Raw genomic sequence first — 19042 nt, 5'->3', positions numbered from 1 at the left:
GGATTGGGCTTTGCTTTGCACAGAAAACTCCCGAGCTCAAGAGGTTGAGTGAAATAAGGCACAGCTGTTAACAGTGTGTGGTTCGGGTGAACAACCAAAAGAATGTCCTGAATTGTGGAGTTTCCACGCAGGGAGAGTCTAGTTGACTGAGAGAATCCAGTGTTTGTGTGATTAAGTCAGTTAAACTACACATTCTCTTAAATACAGATGCAACAGCCATGGGATAAACAAAGCCTAGCCTGCAGCCAAGTTTCATTATGAACATAATCAATTCACCTTAGAGCCATTTCAATTTACTTAATGGCAGGCTATGTCACACATTTGTTCATCACAATTTTAAAATGAGTACATTTTAAAATCATAAATACTCATTCACCATGTTTGGATATCTAACTAATTTAAGTTAGCTAGGCCTAGTGTGTGTAGCCTGGGCCTGAAAACACTAAGCTTATTTAGACAAAATGCCACATAAATGTCAATTTTCTTGCAACACATCCTAAAGATCACACCCATGCTTTCTTCTCTCAAAGAAAGCAAATTATTTTGAGATAAACATTTTGGGTCGTGTTAACCGACTGTTGTGGCATGGTTGGTACTGGATGAATTTGCACTTTAATTTCCTCCTACGAGAGAGGCCACCGGGTACCGACCAAAACAACAATTATGGTGACTGACATGACGTGTGTTCTGAGACATCGTCACCATATAATCACAGTCAGATTTCCTCTGCGTACAATACATATTCCCCATGCACAGCCAAAGTATTTACAGTATTTGCTGCTGGAAGGGTGTTTACGAATATGAATAGAATTTGATTGAGAGGTTTGGCTCAAGAGACTCCGAGGGGAACACAGGCGCAGGTTTGGCTCAGAACATTGCAGCTTTCATCATGCGCAGGAACAGGGAGCTGGGGAGGAATGTGCACCGCTGAGAGTGAGCTGCCTGACCCCTACAACCCCAAAAAATACCCAAGCAGCATATCTTTCCTAACCCTTAGGCCTACATTTTATTTTTTGTTTTATGGAATCCTAACTTCATGTTGTAAAAATGGACTTAGGCTACACGCAATCTACCGACTACTCCATAGGCCCTTTTCCTGCCACCGGAAATGGCACACTTCAGCCAAAATACATTTGTTTTCAAGGTCAATAATGTTTGTACTTCAGAAAAATAATATCGCTCTCTTTGATATTAGATCGGTTTAGTCAATCGTTGAAATCTGATGGGCTGATGAATAGCTAATATCTAAAGCATGGAGCCTAATCAGACTTGATGATGAAAGTCAGATTTCTTCTGATTGAATCTAGAAATAGGAGGCCTATATGACACGGGCCTAGCACAATGGGTAGGCTTCTTAGGCCATTGTTCTCTTGAAGATGGAAACAACGACTAACAGCCACTCTAGTCAACAACAGGTAAATGAATGAGCTACGGGAAAGTTTGTGATGGTTTCAACAAACTACTACGTGACTAGCAGCCATCTTGCATGGACCCGGGATCCAACAGGTAATACATGCCTCACCAGCTCACCTCACCTGCCTGACATCTTCCCCAGATAACAAGCTCTCTTCTTCCCTCTGCTGGCTGCTGCCTCTCCATGCAGTAATGTCACCACTGGTCAAGAGGGCCACTGAGTCAAACCAACAGATAGCATGTTGTTACAGTAGGCTACATACAGTATGCGTACAGAACATACACTCATAAAATGAATTGTACACATCTTACTTTGTGTAAAGTTAGTTGTAATTATTATGAACATTTATAACTTGTTTGGATGAAGAATTGTGTAAAGGATAAGTTATAAAGCGATCTAACGAGATGGGCCGTGAACATCATTTCAAGCAAACGGTCAATGAAACATTTCTGAAAAACAGTCCAGTGTCTGTGGCATTAAAAATGTCTGTAGTGTAAATAGTTTAAGGTTGAGGGGAAGCTTTGAAGAAGTAGAAAAAGGCAGAGCTGACTGCACTCCTTTCATAAGTAACTCAGTCAGGGTTTCAACTTACTTTTAAGAGTTACAAATTTGGTAGTGCATCAGCAGTTTTCCACTTATGTCAGTCACTCAATTACCCTACGTCAGCTAACATGTTTTAGATTGCTAGGTAAGGTAGTCTAGCCTGCTATCTACACATTGTAGTAGGCCTAATCATTACCAAATTACTGACCAGGGGCGCAGGGCATGTGCTCAGGGACCCCGATTGATTTTGTTAGTCAGTCTCACACACATATCATATGAACATGGCATAAGTTTTGGCAAAACGTTTAAGAATTACAGAAAATGTGCTACAAAACTGCAACACTTTGGGCCTCCTGAGTGGCTCTGTGGTCTAAGGCACGGCATCGCAGTGCTTGAGGCGTTACTACAGACCCGGGTTTGTTCCCGGGGCTGTGTGACAACCGGCCATGATCGGGAGTCCCTTAGGGCAGCGCACAATTGGCCCAGCGTTGTCCGGGTTAGGGGATGGTTTAGCCGGGGCGACTTTACTTGGCTCATCGCTCCTTGTAGCAGGCCGGGCGCCTGCAGACTGTCCTCGGTTGTCAGTTGAAAGGTGTTTCCTCCAACAGGTTGGTGCAGCTGGCTTCCGGGTTAAATTGGCAGGTGATAAGAAGCGCGGTTTGGCAGGTCATGTTTCAGAGGACGCATGACTTGACCTTCGCCTCCTGAGCCTGTTGGGGAGTTGCAGTGATGAGACAAGATTGAAATTGGGGAGAAAAAGGGGGTTACAAAAATAATTTATAAAAACTGCCACGCTTTGTTCTACACTTTTTCTAAAACACTTTTTCTATGTATTTTTTTATTTTTTTATTGCAGGACATTAACTTTAACACTGCAACAACATTTTTGCAAGAAAACATTTTAATGGAAGAACTGTGCAGATGTAAAGTTTGGTAAGAGAATTTCGGTATAAATCTCCCTCAGTCTATGTGACCACGTTTTCCAAAAACTCTTTTAAATATCTGCTAAGAATTCAAATGTAAAGATGTCTGCAGAAAGAATGTCAGCTATGACATGGCACCTTGACTTTGAAAACCTTTATTTGGTTATTGAACAACAGTAAGGGAAGTGGATTTACACCCGGTAACGGAATTGCAGTAATGGAATTTCATCATGGGTTCCTGATCTGTACTACACAGAAATACATCATTATGAATATGAATGGCAATCTCTTCATGGTGATGTATCCCTAAATAGATACACAAATATTGCCTCTAGATTGTAAACTGACATGGTCAAAACATATTGATGCAATGGTAGCTAAGATGGGGAGAGGTATGTGCTTCTGGATATCAGGACAGCAATTACACACCTCATACTGGACAAACATGTTTTCTTTAATGAGTCAGACGTGAAGGATTTACTTCATACACCCGACAAAGCCCAAATCCTCATCAATTGCATGAAGAAGAGATGGAGATATCGGGGACGTAGGTCGGGGTGCCTTGTAAGGATCTGACGTTGAGTGCGTAATCCGCCTCTACAATCAGTCCTATTGGCCAATGTGCAATCATTGTATAATAAATGAGCTCTGATCAAGCCTATCCTACCAACGGGACATTAAAAACTGTAATACCTTATGTTTCACTGAGTCGTGGCTGAATGACGACATGGATAACATACAGCTGGCTGGATTTTCGGTGCATCGGCAAGATAGAAAAGCTGCCTCCGGTAAGACTAGGGGTGGCGGTCTGTGTCTATCTGTAAATAACAGCTGGTGCGTGAAATCAAATATTAAGGAATTCTCTAGGTTTTGCTTGCCTAAAGTAGAGTATCTCATGATAAGCTGTAGACCATTTACAAGAGAGTTTTCATCTGTATTTTTCAAAGCTGTCTATTTACCACCACAAACCGATGTTGGCACTAAGACCGCACTCAAAGAGCTGTATAAGGCCATAAGCAAACAAGAAAATGCTCATCCAAAGGCAACACTCCTAGTGGCCGGGGACTTTAATGCAGGGAAACTTAAATCCGTTTCAACAAATTTCTGCCAGCATGTTAAATGTGCAACCAGAGGGGGAAAAAACTCTGTACCACCTTTACTCTACACACAGAGACACGTACAAAGCTCTCCCTCACCCTCCATTTGGCAAATCTGACCATAATTCTATCCTCCTGATTCCTGCTTACAAGCAAAAACTAAAGCGAGAAGCACCAGTGACTCGCTCAATACGGAAGTGGTCTAATGACGCAGATGCTAAGCTACAGGACTGTTTTGCTAAAACAGACTGGAATATGTTCCGGGATTCTTCCGATGGCATTGAGAAGTACACCACATCAGTCACTGGCTTCATCAATAAGTGCATCGATGACGTCATCCCCACAGTGACCGTACGTACATAACCCAACCAGAAGCCATGGATTACAGGCAACATACGCACTGAGCTAAAGGGAAGAGGTGCCACTTTCAAGGAGCGAGAATCTAACCCGGACACTTACAAGAACTCCTGCTATGCCCTCCGATGAACCATCAAACAGGAAAAGCATCAAAACAGGACAATGATTGAATCGTACTACACCGGCTCCGGCGCTCGTTGGATGCTGCAGGGATTGCAAACTATTATGGACTACAAAGGGAAGCAAAGCCGCGAGCTGCCCAGTGACACAAGCCTACAGTGCCTTGCGAAAGTATTCGTCCCCCTTGAACTTTGCGACCTTTTGCCACATTTCAGACTTCAAACATAAAGATATAAAACTGTATTTTTTTGTGAAGAATCAACAACAAGTGGGACACAATCATGAAGTGGAACGACATTTATTGGATATTTCAAACTTTTTTAACAAATCAAAAACTGAAAAATTGGGCGGGCAAAATTATTCAGCCCCTTTACTTTCAGTGCAGCAAACTCTCTCCAGAAGTTCAGTGAGGATCTCTGAATGATCCAATGTTGACCTAAATGACTAATGATGATAAATAAAATCCACCTGTGTGTAATCAAGTCTCCGTATTAATGCACCTGCACTGTGATAGTCTCAGAGGTCCGTTAAAAGCGCAGAGAGCATCATGAAGAACAAGGAACACACCAGGCAGGTCCGAGATACTGTTGTGAAGAAGTTTAAAGCCGGATTTGGATACAAAAATATTTCCCAAGCTTTAAACATCCCAAGGAGCACTGTGCAAGCGATAATATTGAAATGGAAGGAGTATCAGACCACTGCAAATCTACCAAGACCTGGCCGTCCCTCTAAACTTTCAGCTCATACAAGGAGAAGACTGATCACAGATGCAACCAAGAGGCCCATGATCACTCTGGATGAACTGCAGAGATCTACAGCTCAGGTGGGAGACTCTGTCCATAGGACAACAATCAGTCGTATATTGCACAAATCTGGCCTTTATGGAAGAGTGGCAAGAAGAAAGCCATTTCTTAAAGATATCCATAAAAAGTGTTGTTTAAAGTTTGCCACAAGCCACCTGGGAGACACACCAAACATGTGGAAGAAGGTGCTCTGGTCAGATGAAACCAAAATTGAACTTTTTGGCAACAATGCAAAACGTTATGTTTGGCGTAAAAGCAACACAGCTGAACACACCATCCCCACTGTCAAACATGGTGGTGGCAGCATCATGGTTTGGGCCTGCTTTTCTTCAGCAGGGACAGGGAAGATGGTTAAAATTGATGGGAAGATGGATGGAGCCAAATACAGGACCATTCTGGAAGAAAATCTGATGGAGCCTGAGACTGGGACGGAGATTTGTCTTCCAACAAGACAATGATCCAAAACATAAAGCAAAATCTACAATGGAATGGTTCAAAAATAAACATATCCAGGTGTTAGAATGGCCAAGTCAAAGTCCAGACCTGAATCCAATCGAGAATCTGTGGAAAGAACTGAAAACTGCTGTTCACAAATGCTCTCCATCCAACCTCACTGAGCTCGAGCTGTTTTGCAAGGAGGAATGGGAAAAAATGTCAGTCTCTCGATGTGCAAAACTGATAGAGACATACCCCAAGCGACTTACAGCTGTAATCGCAGCAAAAGGTGGCGCTACAAAGTATTAACTTAAGGGGGCTGAATAATTTTGCACGCCCAATTTTTCAGTTTTTGATTTGTTAAAAAAGTTTGAAATATCCAATAAATGTCGTTCCCCTTCATGATTGTGTCCCACTTGTTGTTGATTCTTCACAAAAAGTACAGTTTTATATCTTTATGTTTGAAGCTGTGAAATGTGGCAAAAGGTCGCAAAGTTCAAGGGGGCCGAATACTTTCGCAAGGCACTGTATCTAACTAGTTCAATTACTTCTATGCTTGCTTCAAGGCAAGCAACATGGAAACATTCAAGAGAGCATCAGGTGTGCCCGACGACTGTGTGATCACGCTCTCCGTAGCCGATGTGAGTAAGACCTTTAAACAGGTCAAACATTCACAAAGCTGCAGGGCCAGATGGATTACCAGGACATGTACTCCGAGCATGCACTGACTAACTGGCAAGTGTCTTCACTGACATTTTCAACCTCTCCCTGATCAAGTCTGTAATACCAACATGTTTCAAGCAGACCACCATTGTCCGTGTGCTCAAGAACACCAAGGTAACCTTCCTAAATTACTACTGATCCATAGCACTCACATCTGTAGCCATGAAGTGCTTTGAAAGGCTGGTCATGGCTAACAACACCATGATCCCAGAAACCCTAGACCCACTCCAATTGGCATACCACCCCAACAGATCCAATGATGATGCAATCTCTATTGCACTCCACAGTGCCTTTTCCCACCTGGACAAAAAGGAACACCTATGTGAGAATGCTATTCATTGTCTGCAGCTCAGCATTCAACACCACAGTGCCCTCAAACCTTCCCACTAAGCTAAGGACCCTGGGACTAAACACCTCCCTCTGCAACTGGATCCTGGACTTCCTGATTGGCTGCCCCCAGGTGGTAAGGGTAGGTAACAACACATCTACCACACTGGGCCTCAACACAGGGGCTCCTCAGGGGTATGTGCTCAGTCCCCCCCCTGTACTCCCTGTTCACTCATGTCTCCATGGCCAAGCATGACTCCAACACCATCATTAAGTTTGCTAACGACACAGCAGTGATAGTCCTGATAACCGACAACAATGAAACAGCCTATAGGGAGGAGGTCAGAGACCTGGCAGTGTGGTGCCAGGATAACAACCTCTCCCTCAACTTGATCAAGACAGAGGATATGATTGTGGATTACAGGAAAAGCAGGACATAGCACACCCCCATTCTCATCGACGGGTTGTAGTGGAGCAGGTTGAGAGCGTCAAGTTCCTTGGTGTCCACTTCACCAACAAACTATCATGTTCCAAACACACCAAGACAGTCGTGAAGAGGGCACGACAATGCCTATTCTCCCTCAGGAGACTGAAAAGATTTGGCATAGGTCCTCAGATTCTCAAAAAGTTCTACAGTTGCACCATCGAGAGCATCCTGATTGGTTGCATCACTGCCTGGTATAGCAACTGCTCAGCCTCCGACCGCAAGGCAATACAGAGAGTAGTGCGTACAGCCCAGTGCGTCACTTGGGCCAAACTTCCAGCCATCCAGGATCTTTATACCAGGCGGTGAATAAGGCCCTAAAAATTGCCAAAGAATCCAGTCACCCAAGTCACAGACTGTTCTCTTTGCTACCACATGGCAAGTGGTACCGGAGCACCAAGTCTAGGTACAAAGGCTTCTTAACAGCTTCTACCCCCAAGCCATAAGACTCCTAAACAGCTAATCAAATGACTACCCAGACTATTTGCATTGTCCCCCCCCCCCTCTCATTTTTACGCTGCTGCTACTCTCTGCTTACTATCTATGCATAGTCACTTTACCTCTACCTACATGTACATATTACCTCAACTAACTGAGTCTGTACTGGTACCCGCTGTATATGGCCTCGCTACTGCTTTTTTATTGTTGCTCTTTAATTATTTGTTATTTTTCTACATGCTTTTTTCTTTTTTTACTTCAGTTTATTTTAGTAAATACTTTCTTAAAACTTATTTTTCTTAAAACTGCATTTTTGGTCAAGGGATAATAAGTAAGGGTTTCATGATGGCACATGTGACAAATAACATTTGATTTGTGGGGATGGTATTCTCAGGGTGATGAGAGGTGTTGGGTTTGCGCCAGACATAACATTTTCCTTGATGGCCAAAAAGCTCAATTTTCATCTCATCTGACCAGAGTACCTTCTTCCATATGTTTGGGGACTCTCCCACATGCCTTTTGGCAAACACCAAACATGTTCGCTTATTTCTTTAAGCAATGGCTTTTTTTTCTGTACACTCTTCCATAAAGCCCTGTGGAGTGTATGGCTTAAAGTGCTATGGACAGATACTCCAATCTCTGCTGTGGAGCTTTGCAGCTCCTTCAGGGTTATCTTTGGTCCCTCTCTGATTAATTCCCTCCTTGCCTGACCCATGAGTTTCAGTGGGCAACCCTCTCTTGGCAGGTTTGTTGCAATGCCATATTCTTTCCATTTTTGAATAATGGTGCTGTGTGGGATATTCAAAGTTCCTGATATTTTTTTATATCCCAACCCTGATCGGTACTTCGTCACAACCTTGTCCCTGACCTGTTTGAAGAGCTCCATGGCCATTTGCTTTTACCTTTAAGTCAGTTAAAGAACAAATTATTATTTTCAATCACAGCCTAGGAGCAGTGGGTAAGTGCCTAGTTCAGGGACAGAACGACAGATCTTTACCTTGTCAGCTCAGGGATTAGATCTTGCAACTTTTCAGTTACTAGTCCAACACTCTAACCACTAGACTACCTGTGCCCCTTGATTAGTGGTGTTTTAAACTCTGGGGCCTTTCAGAACACGTGTATATATACTAAGATCATGTGACAGATCATGTGACACTTAGATTTCACACAGGTGGACTTTATTTCATTAATTATGTGACTTCTGAAGGTAATTGGTCACACCAGATCTTATTTAGGGGCTTTATAGCAAAGGGGGTGAATACATACATATGCACCAATTTTCAATTTTTTATTAATTAATTTATTTTTAAACAAGTTATTTTTTTAAATTTCACTTCACCAATTTAGACGTTTTTGTGTATATCCATATAAAAATCTATTTAAATTACAGGTTGTAATGCACCAAAATAGGAAAAACGCCAAGGGGGGTGAATACTTTTGCAAGGCACTGTAAACCGTTGTTTTAAGAGTGAAATGTCACCCACAGTATTATGTCATCAACCAAATTTCAGCATAAACAAACCTTGTATAAATGATGTGGCATTTATACCTTTAAAACGACATCAGATCTTCCGTGTTATGTCCACGATCCGAAAAAAAAACTATATGCTGGGAAGCACCTCCTACTGGAGAATTGATATATTTACAGCAGGGGTAGGAAACCCTTTTTACAGCACTTAAAAACGAAGTAGATTCACCATTGCTATCAGAGCAAATTAAAGGCCTCGGCTTTCAAATTCTGGTTGAATACAATATGCCCAGGGTTTCAAGTTCTGATTGATTACAAATGAAATAATATTTATTGAAAGAATAGGACTGAATCAAATCAAACTTTATTTAAAGTGCATTTAAAGTTTGATTTGATTTATTTGATGTAGTCCTCTTCTTTAACTTAGATTTTTGTTTGAGATGGAGACATGAATCCAACATATCATTTATTAATTTGTAGACACACTGAAATTAAAGCCCGATTAAATCAGATTAACATTTAACATTTTAGTCATTTGGCTGACACTTATCCAGAGCGACTTACAGGAGCAATTGGGGTTAAGTGCCTTGCTCACAGTGATGTGTATTTACTTAATTCTCCGTACTGGCCAATGATTAATATATAAAAAATATATGCCTTAATTTGACATGCTCCTATGAACTTTTCATCTTTGTGCTCACGGGTCCTTTTACATGGAAATACCCAATAGGATCTACTTCCCAACAGTCTTAGAATAGACATTATTGGCTTCATGTTAGTCTATTGAGCGATTCCACATCAGGAAGGCCCCAAAATATTTTTGGTATCTCAGATTGTTCAGGCAATTCTCACATAGGAACTAAATTGTGAGGAAGAATGTTTGATATCCTTTTTACATTTGTATCGAACAATTTTTTGGGGGAAATCATGATAAAAGTGACAATTTTAGGCCGCTTTTTAGACCTACACATGTTTCCTGTAAGACCCTATGATCTGTGAAATGTGAATGATACGGACAACATCTTGATGTCATTATACTCCTTATAGTGTGCTCTAAGATATGTATGTCTACATTCTGAAATAAAACAAATGCCATATTAATTTGACATAAAAACAAAAGTACCCTTTTTGATTTAGCTTCTTTTTAGACATAATGTTTGGAACAATTTAATCTCAAATTTCCAGAGTTAATGTATCTAGCTAGACATACTCCATATCTTAGAGCACACTATAAGGAGTATAATGACATCAAGATGTTGTCTGTATCATGCACATTTCACAGATCATAGGGTCTTACAGGAGAAATACGGAGTATGTAAAGAGAGAAAATCTAGCGTTTTATAGTAGATCCCGAATCTACTATACTGACCAGTTGTATCCAATCAGAAAAAGACACATTACCGGGATAGGATTAAATCTACCTAGCTGTTCTGTATGATCTCTGTGTTTGATCACTGTCTAACTCAGGAAGTGAGTATTTCTTTCTCTTTCTTTGAAGGCAGTTCTAGTTTTCAGTAATAGTTTAGTTTCTTCTGGGTTGTGTGTGTGTAAAGCACTTGGTATAAATGGGGGCAATCTCTGAAATAAATATAACTGTCACATCTCGTGCCAGAGAAATTCCCTTTCCAAACGAGCAATTTGGAGCCTATGCCTGCCATGGAAAATCTGCCTTCAATTTGCCACTCTGACGGATTTGCATGCACTCTCACTCTCCGCCTCTCTCTTTTGCTAATACACACACATAGTGTACATGTAGGGGCTCACAGGCGTACAGTGATAAGCACTCACAATCTGTTTCTCTCTCTTCCCTTTTTCTCTCTTCCCTTTTTCTCTCTCCCTTTTTCTCTCTCCCTCTCTCTCTCTCTCTCACACACACACACACACACACACACACACACACACACACACACACACACACACACACACACACACACACACACACACACTGCTCGATTTAGCTGGCTCACCTCAGCAAGTGGACCCCAAAGTTATTTTCTGTCTCAGTTATCCATTTAGTGTAAGTGGCAGGCTCATGAGGAGATGTTTTTTAAATTCTCTTTATTAAACAATTACATTTAACTTAATACCTGATTATATTGCGTGAAACACGTCCTGAAGATAACAATCCCCAACTGATTTGTTTCTTTATCATTGAATGGTAAGGTTACAGTAATTTCCTTTCACTACTACAGGTCCTCTGGACATTTGCTTGAGGGTTGCCTCCTGAACTATGCTGAATGGTACGTTAGAATTCTTAGTTTCCGAACATTTCAGGCCTATTTCTGGCATTAGGCCTAGCTACTTTGTTCAGGACTGAAACAAGTTTTAAATGGCATCCATTTGCAACATATCCACACACACGTGTGAGTGTGTGTGTTATTCACATGTAATATTAACAAGATTAATCAGTACATGGCTGATTTAACACATATCATTGTAACAGCTACAGTGTACATCCATGTGGAAATCATACATTGGTGTGGTCCTATGTATGCATTGAATATGTGGATTAAAATAAATGCATTTCATATTGAATTTGCAGCAAATCATATGGTAACACTTTATATTAAGGTTCCTTAATAAACCATTTATAAACAGTTTGCAAAGAGTTTACTTGCCATTTATTAATCACTGTTCCTACATTTGTAAATGTCAATAAGCAATCTCTAAAGAGTTTACAAACACTATTTAAAATGATTTATGAATGATTTATAAGATCATTAATAAAGGGTTTGATTATAGTAAGTTCACAATTTGGAAATGGTTAATCATGTACTACTAATGTATTTATAAACCAGTTATAAAGGTGTCATTGTTAACTCATGAGACTATAAGCTTGTTAATGGTTGATTAATACGTTGACTCACCATTTATTACATGTATTTATATATGCCATGAATGGCATAGTTATTAATTGTTAATTGTTCATTCTCATTTGTAAATGAGAGTACATGTACAGTTGAAGTCGGAAGTTCACGTATACCTTAGCCAAATACATTTAAACTCAGTTTTTCACAATTCCTGACATCTAATCCTAGTAAAAATTCCCTGTCTTAGGTCAGTTAGGATCACCCCTTTACTTTAAGAATGTGAAATGTCAGAATAATAGTAGAGAGAATGATTTATTTCAGCTTTTATTTCTTTCATCACATTCCCAGTGGGTCAGAAGTTTATTGCCTTTAAATTGTTTAACTTGGGTCAAACGTTTCCGGTAGCCATCCACAAGCTTCCCACAATAAATTGGGTGGATTTTGGCCCATTCCTCATGACAGAGCTGGTGTAACTGAGTCAGGTTTGTAGGCCTCCTTGCTCACACTCACATTTTCAGTTCTGCCCACAAATGTTCTATAGGATGAGGTCAGAGCTTTGTGATGGCCACTCCGAATCATTGACTTTGTTGTCCTTAAGCCATTTTGCCACAACTTTGGAAAAATGCTTGGGGTCATTGTCCATTTGGAAGACCCATTTACGACCAAGCTTTAACTTCATGACTGATGTCTTGAGATGTTGCTTCAATATATCCACATAATTTTACTACCTCATGATGCCATCTATTTTGTGAAGTCCACCACAACAGCATGATGCTGCCACCACCGTACTTCGCGGTTGGGATTGTGTTCTTCGGCTTGCAAGCCTCCCCCTTTTTCCTCCAAACATAACGATAGCCAATATGGCCAAACAATTATATTTTTGTTTCATCAGACCAGAGGACATTTCTCCAAAAAGTACGATCTTTGTCCCCATGTGCAGTTGCAAAAGTGGCTTCTTCCTTGCTGAGCGGCCTTTCAGGTTATGTCGATATAGGACTTGTTTTGCTGTGGATATAGATACTTTTGTACCTGTTTCCTCCAGCATCTTCACAAGGTCCTTTGCTGTTGTTCTGGGATTGAGTTGCACTTTTCGCACCAAAGTACGTTCATCTCCAGGAGACAGAACGCTTCTCCTTCCTGAGCGGTATGACGGTTGCGTGGTCCCATGGTATTTATACTTGCGTACTATTGTTTGTACAGATGAATGTGGTACCTTCAGGCGTTTGCAAATTGCTCCCAAGGATGAACCAGACTTGTGGAGGACTACAATTTATTTTCCGAGGTCTTGGCTGATTGCTTTTGATTTTCCCATGATGTCAAGCAAAGAGGCACTGAGTGAAAACAATTGTTGGAAAAATGACTTGTGTCATGCACAAAGTAGATGTACTTACTAATACATCAGTTGATGATTCATGTAGATCCTTATAAACCATTTACTAATTATTAATACATTTTTTTACCGGTGCTCTTTCCATGACATAGACTGACCAGGTGAATCCAGGTGAACGCTATGATCCCTTATTGACAGGTTAAAGAATTTTTAAACCTTGAGACAATTGAGACATAGATTGTGTCTGTGGGCCATTCAGATGTTGAATGGGAAAGACAAAATATGTAAGTGCCTTTGAACAGGGTATGGTAGTAGGTGCCAGGCACACCGGTTTGTGTCTAGAACTACAACACTGCTGGGGTTTTCATGCTAAACAGTTTCCCATCTGTATCAAGAATGGTCCACCACCCAAAGGACATTCAGCCAACTTGACACTAGTGTGGGAAGCATTGGAGTCAACATGGCCAGCATCCCTGTGGAACACTTTCAACACCTTGTAGAGTCCATGCCCCGACAAATTGAGACTGTTCTGAAGGAAAAAGGGGGAGGGGTGAGTGTGTGCTGTGTTCGTGTATGCCTGCGTGTATGAATGCATGTGTGCATGAGTGTGCACGTGTGCATGGTGAGCGACAGCGCGTGTTTCAGTTCTCCATGGAGTCTTTGCATTGCTCTGAGGGGAGCAGGAAGGAATGTGATGCATTTCCTGTTTGGTGAGTTCTCTGCCAACTCCCAGCCACAGACCTCTGCCACATGACAACCTCCTCACACACGGTTCTCCACGGACACAAGAGAACTGATAAGTAACCAAACAAATTCAATGGAGGGGTATGTTAGGAATGGTGTAATATTAAAAGTCATGTGAAAATGTCAGACCTGTCATATGTGTCACAGTCTATTATGACAACTTCAAACAAACTGCAGGACTGACGGCAGACCAAGGGAAACGTGATATTACAGGCACACACATGCCTTCATGTGCACGCATGCACTCACAGGGCACACACACACACACACACACACACCTGAATTCAATGATTCAGCCCAAGCCTAATAAGAGTTGGAACTGAAGTGAGATGTGAATACCTGTGAATTGTCATTAAGCAATGGGACTTTTCACAGGAACTAACTGCTGACGGACCGTGTTTAAATCCACAGTAATTGGCTCTGCAGCCAGGGCACTGGGCCAATGTATAGAGCAAAACTGCCCTATTATACATGCAGTATACTAGTTGCAGCTGGAAACATTATGAGCTGGGCTCCGGAAAGTATAATAACCCTATGGAGGGGAAATCACTATGTAAGTAGGATATTTGTGTGTGTGTGTGTGTGTGTGTGTGTGTGTGTGTGTGTGTGTGTGTGTGTGTGTGTGTGTGTGTGTGTGCGTGCGTGCGTGCGTGCGTGCGAGTGAGTGAGAGAGTGCTTGGCTTGTGCACTTTGGAATAGTTTATGTTTGAAAGTCTAAAAGTTATGGAGAGAGTGAGAGAGAGCAGAGTGGTCCAGTAATTCCCTGCTCTGTTACAGTTATGTAACCTATTCTCCTCAAGTCTCCTGTTATTTCCCCAGAACCTCTAACTTATTCATATCTCCATTCTTTATGAGTGTGCAGGACGAGGAAAGACACAGATGCTATTTTGGGTTTAATAATAATACCCAAGGACTGCAGCTAGCAATGGATAGAAACGCTTGCAACATCTCTTTGGTTTCAATGTTAGATTATTGAATATTTACAAGCATCAAGATGTGGCAGTGATGGAGTACTTCTTACTCTAATGATAGCAGCACAGCTACAGTATACAGCTCCTATTTGTCACAGTTGAATTGAAACACAACACAATACCTTTGCTTCTTTAACAGAGGTGGTTCGGTGAACCATGTTCACCACACATGTCGTAACCTTGCCAGAGACCCGAAGAAGTGCAATAGCTTCCAGAATAATCCCTAGGATTTAGCTCACTGGGCTAAAATACCTTTGTGGCTACGGGAGACCCAGGTTTGAACCCAGTTGGTAACACTTCCATAGACATAGACTTCTTTCTGTTTTTGTTGTGCAGGTGACTGACCAACTGACCTGATTCCAGTGCCATGGTAATTACTCTGGTGTATTTCCCGTAGGCTAAATCAAATAGCTGTGATGTAAAAATCTATATACCACCGACATCCATCCGCTCCCCGCCTCCACACACATGTTGCTGTTGCCTTCAGTCACTACGCAGGTTTACATCGACCCAGGTTAATTTGACAAAAGCAATGTCACAAAGAATCTTTGCCACATGTGTAATGGAAATGACAGATAAATGTGAAATCTTCCAAAGATCGACAACATTTTTATCCTGTCACGACTTCCGCCGACGTTGGTCCCTCTCCTTGTTCGGGCGGCGTTCGGCGGTCGAAGTCACCGACCTTCTAGCCATCGCTGATCCACTTTTCATTTTCCATTGGTTTTGTCTTGTCTTCCATCACACCTGGTTCCAATCCCATCAATTACATGTTGTGTATTTAACCCTCTGTTCCACCCCATGTCCTTGTCAGAGATTGTTTCTTGTAAGTGCTTATACACGGTATGCTGGTATTTACCGGGTTTTGTTTGACCCATTTATTGTATTGTTCTGTTGACGGTGGTTTATGGATATTAAACGACACCGTTGTAAATCAGTTTTCACTCTCCTGCGCCTGACTTCTCTGCCGCCAGTACACACCTCACTACATATCGTTCATCAGGGGTGGATTTTTCTTTTGACTAACTTTCTTTATTGTGACAAATGATGATGGAAACTGTGTTTTTTTTAAATATATAAATTATGATAGCCAAATCATTTTAAAGGTACGCGGGCATTTGACTTATTAAGTTCCACTCCACATTTAATTATAAATGCCTACTGCTTGCAAAATAAAAATGTTCAAATATACAAATTATGTTTCTTTGCAGCACAAGGATTGTCCTGACTTTCAAGAAGACATGAATTGCTTCATCTTGTTTTTCTGGTTGGCTGGCAAGTTTCACCATCCGATTGTTGCAGCCTGGCCTCAAAGACTAGACGATGCCGATGTACCAAGTCTGGAACAAACAGGACCCTGAACAGCTTCTACCCCCAAACCATAAGACTACGAAATAGTTAATCAAGTAGCTACCCGGACTATCTGCATTGACTCTTTTTTGCACAAACTCTTGTGATTTATCACATACACTGCTGCCACTGTTTATTATCTATCCTGCTGCATAGTCACTTTACCCTTACAGTACTGTCACGTTCTGACCTCTATTTCTGTTGTTTTGTATTTATTTAGTATGGTCAGGGCGTGAGTTGGGTGGGCAGTCTATGTTTGTTTTTCTATGTTTTGGGGCATTTCTATGTTTTCGGCCTAGTATGGTTCTCAATCAGAGGCAGGTGTCATTAGTTGTCTCTGATTGAGAATCATCATTATTAGGTAGCCTGGGTTGCACTGTTTGTTTGTGGGTGATTGTCTATGTTGATGGCTTGTTTCAGCACAGTCCATATGATTAGCTTCACGGTTGTTATTTTGTTTACTGGTTTTGTATAGTTTTCAGTGTTCACTACTTTCTTTATTAAAGATTGACCATGGACACTTACCACGCCGCGTATTGGTCCTCAGATCCTTTTCGCCTCTCCTCTTCAGATGAAGAGGAGGACGACCGTGACAAGTGCCTATATGTACATACAGTACCTCTACCTCAATTACCTCGTAACTCTGCACATCGACTCGGTACTGGTACCCTGTGTATATAGCCAAGTTATCGTTACTAATTGTGTATTTATTCCTTGTGTTATTATTTTTCTATATTTTTCTCTTTGCATTGTTGGGAAGGGCCCTTTTAAGTAAGGCAAGGTGACTTAAGCCCAAAATGAAGGAGGGAGGTTGGTCGGGGAGGGTGGGTACCATGTTCAAATCACATCACGGACAACTTGAGGATATTAGCAACTTTGCAAATACGTACTAATTTTAGCTCATTTGCAACTACTTAGCATGTCAACTAACCCTTCCCCTAACCCTAATGCTAACACTAATTCCTAATCCTAACCTTAACTCCAACCTAAACCCTAACCCCTAGCCAAGCTAACATTAGCCACCAAGCCACCTAGCTACCGTTAGACACAACAAATTACAATTTGTAATATATAAGTATTGCAATTGGCATATTGTACAACTTGCAATTCTTAACATATCATACAAATTGTAATTTGGAACATATGAAATGGATGATGGACATCCACAAATTAATACAAACCATAAGAAATGGAACATATCATACTAATTTTAGTGTCACAGATTTACATTTACTGTGTTACGTCTACCCCTAAGTCCAGGTTGCAGCCAACATTAAAGATTTTCCGGGAGTGCACGTTTGTAACGATGTGCGCTGAGAGTCGGGAAGCAAGTTCAGGGAGTGAGTGTTTGAATAAATAAAAGAAACAATGAACACGAAACACAAACAATGCACCAACATGAAAACAGAATCAATAACACCTGAGGAAAGAACCAAGGGGAGTGTCATGACTGGCCTCTGAGGATCAGGTTACAGTGTATCACAGTTCTACAGAGATATCTCTCCTTCCCGCAAGGGGGGAGAGGCATGGTGGGGGGTTTTATGACCTCACACCCATCGAGTCAATAACACTTGAGGAAAGAACCAAGTGGAGTGACTGAAATAGGGGAGGTAATCAAGAAAGTGATGGAGTCCAGGTGAGTGTCATGAGGTGCAGGTGCACGTAACGATGGGGGCAGGTGTGCATGACGATTAGACAACTGGCGACAACGAGCGCCAGAGAGGAGGAGCGGGAGTGGACCTGACAGTCACTCCCCCTCCTCCTCTCTGGCGCTCATTGTCACCAGTTGACTTATTATTACGCACACCTGCCACCATCGTTACACGCACCTGCGCCTCATGAGACTCACCTGGACTCCATCACTTCTATGATTACCTCCCCTATATCTGTCACTCCCTTTGGTTCTTACCCCAGGCGGTATTAGTCCAGATGCTATTATTGTTTTGTATTGTTCCATGTGCTATTTAATTTTAAATTCACCCCCTGTACTTTCTTCCTGACTCCCAGCGTCTGCGTTACAGCACCAAATGTCCCAGATTGGTGTAGCGAAAAATATGTTTTTCTAATCAGGTCCCATGGCTTTAAAACACTCCCGAAAAAACTCCTGGGCTTGGGGAGGTTGAAAACCCTGTCAAGTTGCAGCAACCTTCTACTTGTTCATATGAATTATATTTTTAAGAAAGACTAGGAGGGTTTCCTATACACAGTCAAAGAAAAAACAACATGATTGGACAATAAAACTGACAGGGCTGAGCTTTTCTTAAGAGCGATTTTCAGGATGTCTCCCGGTCTGACAAACACCTCTGGGATTCCCTTCATAATCTGTGATAGTTTGGCAAACCCTGACACATCTGACGAGCGTCAGAGCCGGCGTAGTAGGATTCAGTCTTCGTCCAGTATTAATATTTTGACTGTTTGATGGCTCGTCAGAGGTCGTAGCGGGTTTTATTATAAGCTTCCATATTAGTGTCCCTCTCGTTGAAACCGGCAGCTGTAGCCTTTAGCTCAGTGCGGATGTCAGAGGAAGGCAAGTCATAGACTGCTCTCTGTGCTACCGCAGAGCAAGCAGTACCGGTGCACCAAGCCTGGAACCAACACCTGAACAGTCTCCACCCCCAAGCCATGAATCTGCAAAATTGTTTAAATAATTAACCAATAGCTTTCCGGACTATCTGCATTGACCGTTTATGCACAAACTCTTTGTAC

The 19042-nt window shown here is 41.6% G+C and overlaps 1 long non-coding RNA gene across 1 annotated transcript in view; it reads right to left on the bottom strand.

Annotated features, from left to right (window-relative positions):
• The window catches only part of LOC149984020 (uncharacterized), a 468468-nt gene that overhangs the window by 74805 nt on the left and 374621 nt on the right, over nucleotides 1–19042 (bottom strand). The gene's annotated exons all lie outside the window — the stretch shown is intronic.

The sequence above is a fragment of the Oncorhynchus mykiss genome, chromosome 4 (assembly GCF_057628025.1).
Source record: "Oncorhynchus mykiss isolate SJ-2025 chromosome 4, ASM5762802v1, whole genome shotgun sequence".
Classification (NCBI taxonomy): domain Eukaryota; kingdom Metazoa; phylum Chordata; class Actinopteri; order Salmoniformes; family Salmonidae; genus Oncorhynchus; species Oncorhynchus mykiss.
The sequence above is the reverse complement of the archived record's forward strand: the minus strand, read 5'-3'. Positions and strand labels throughout refer to the sequence as shown.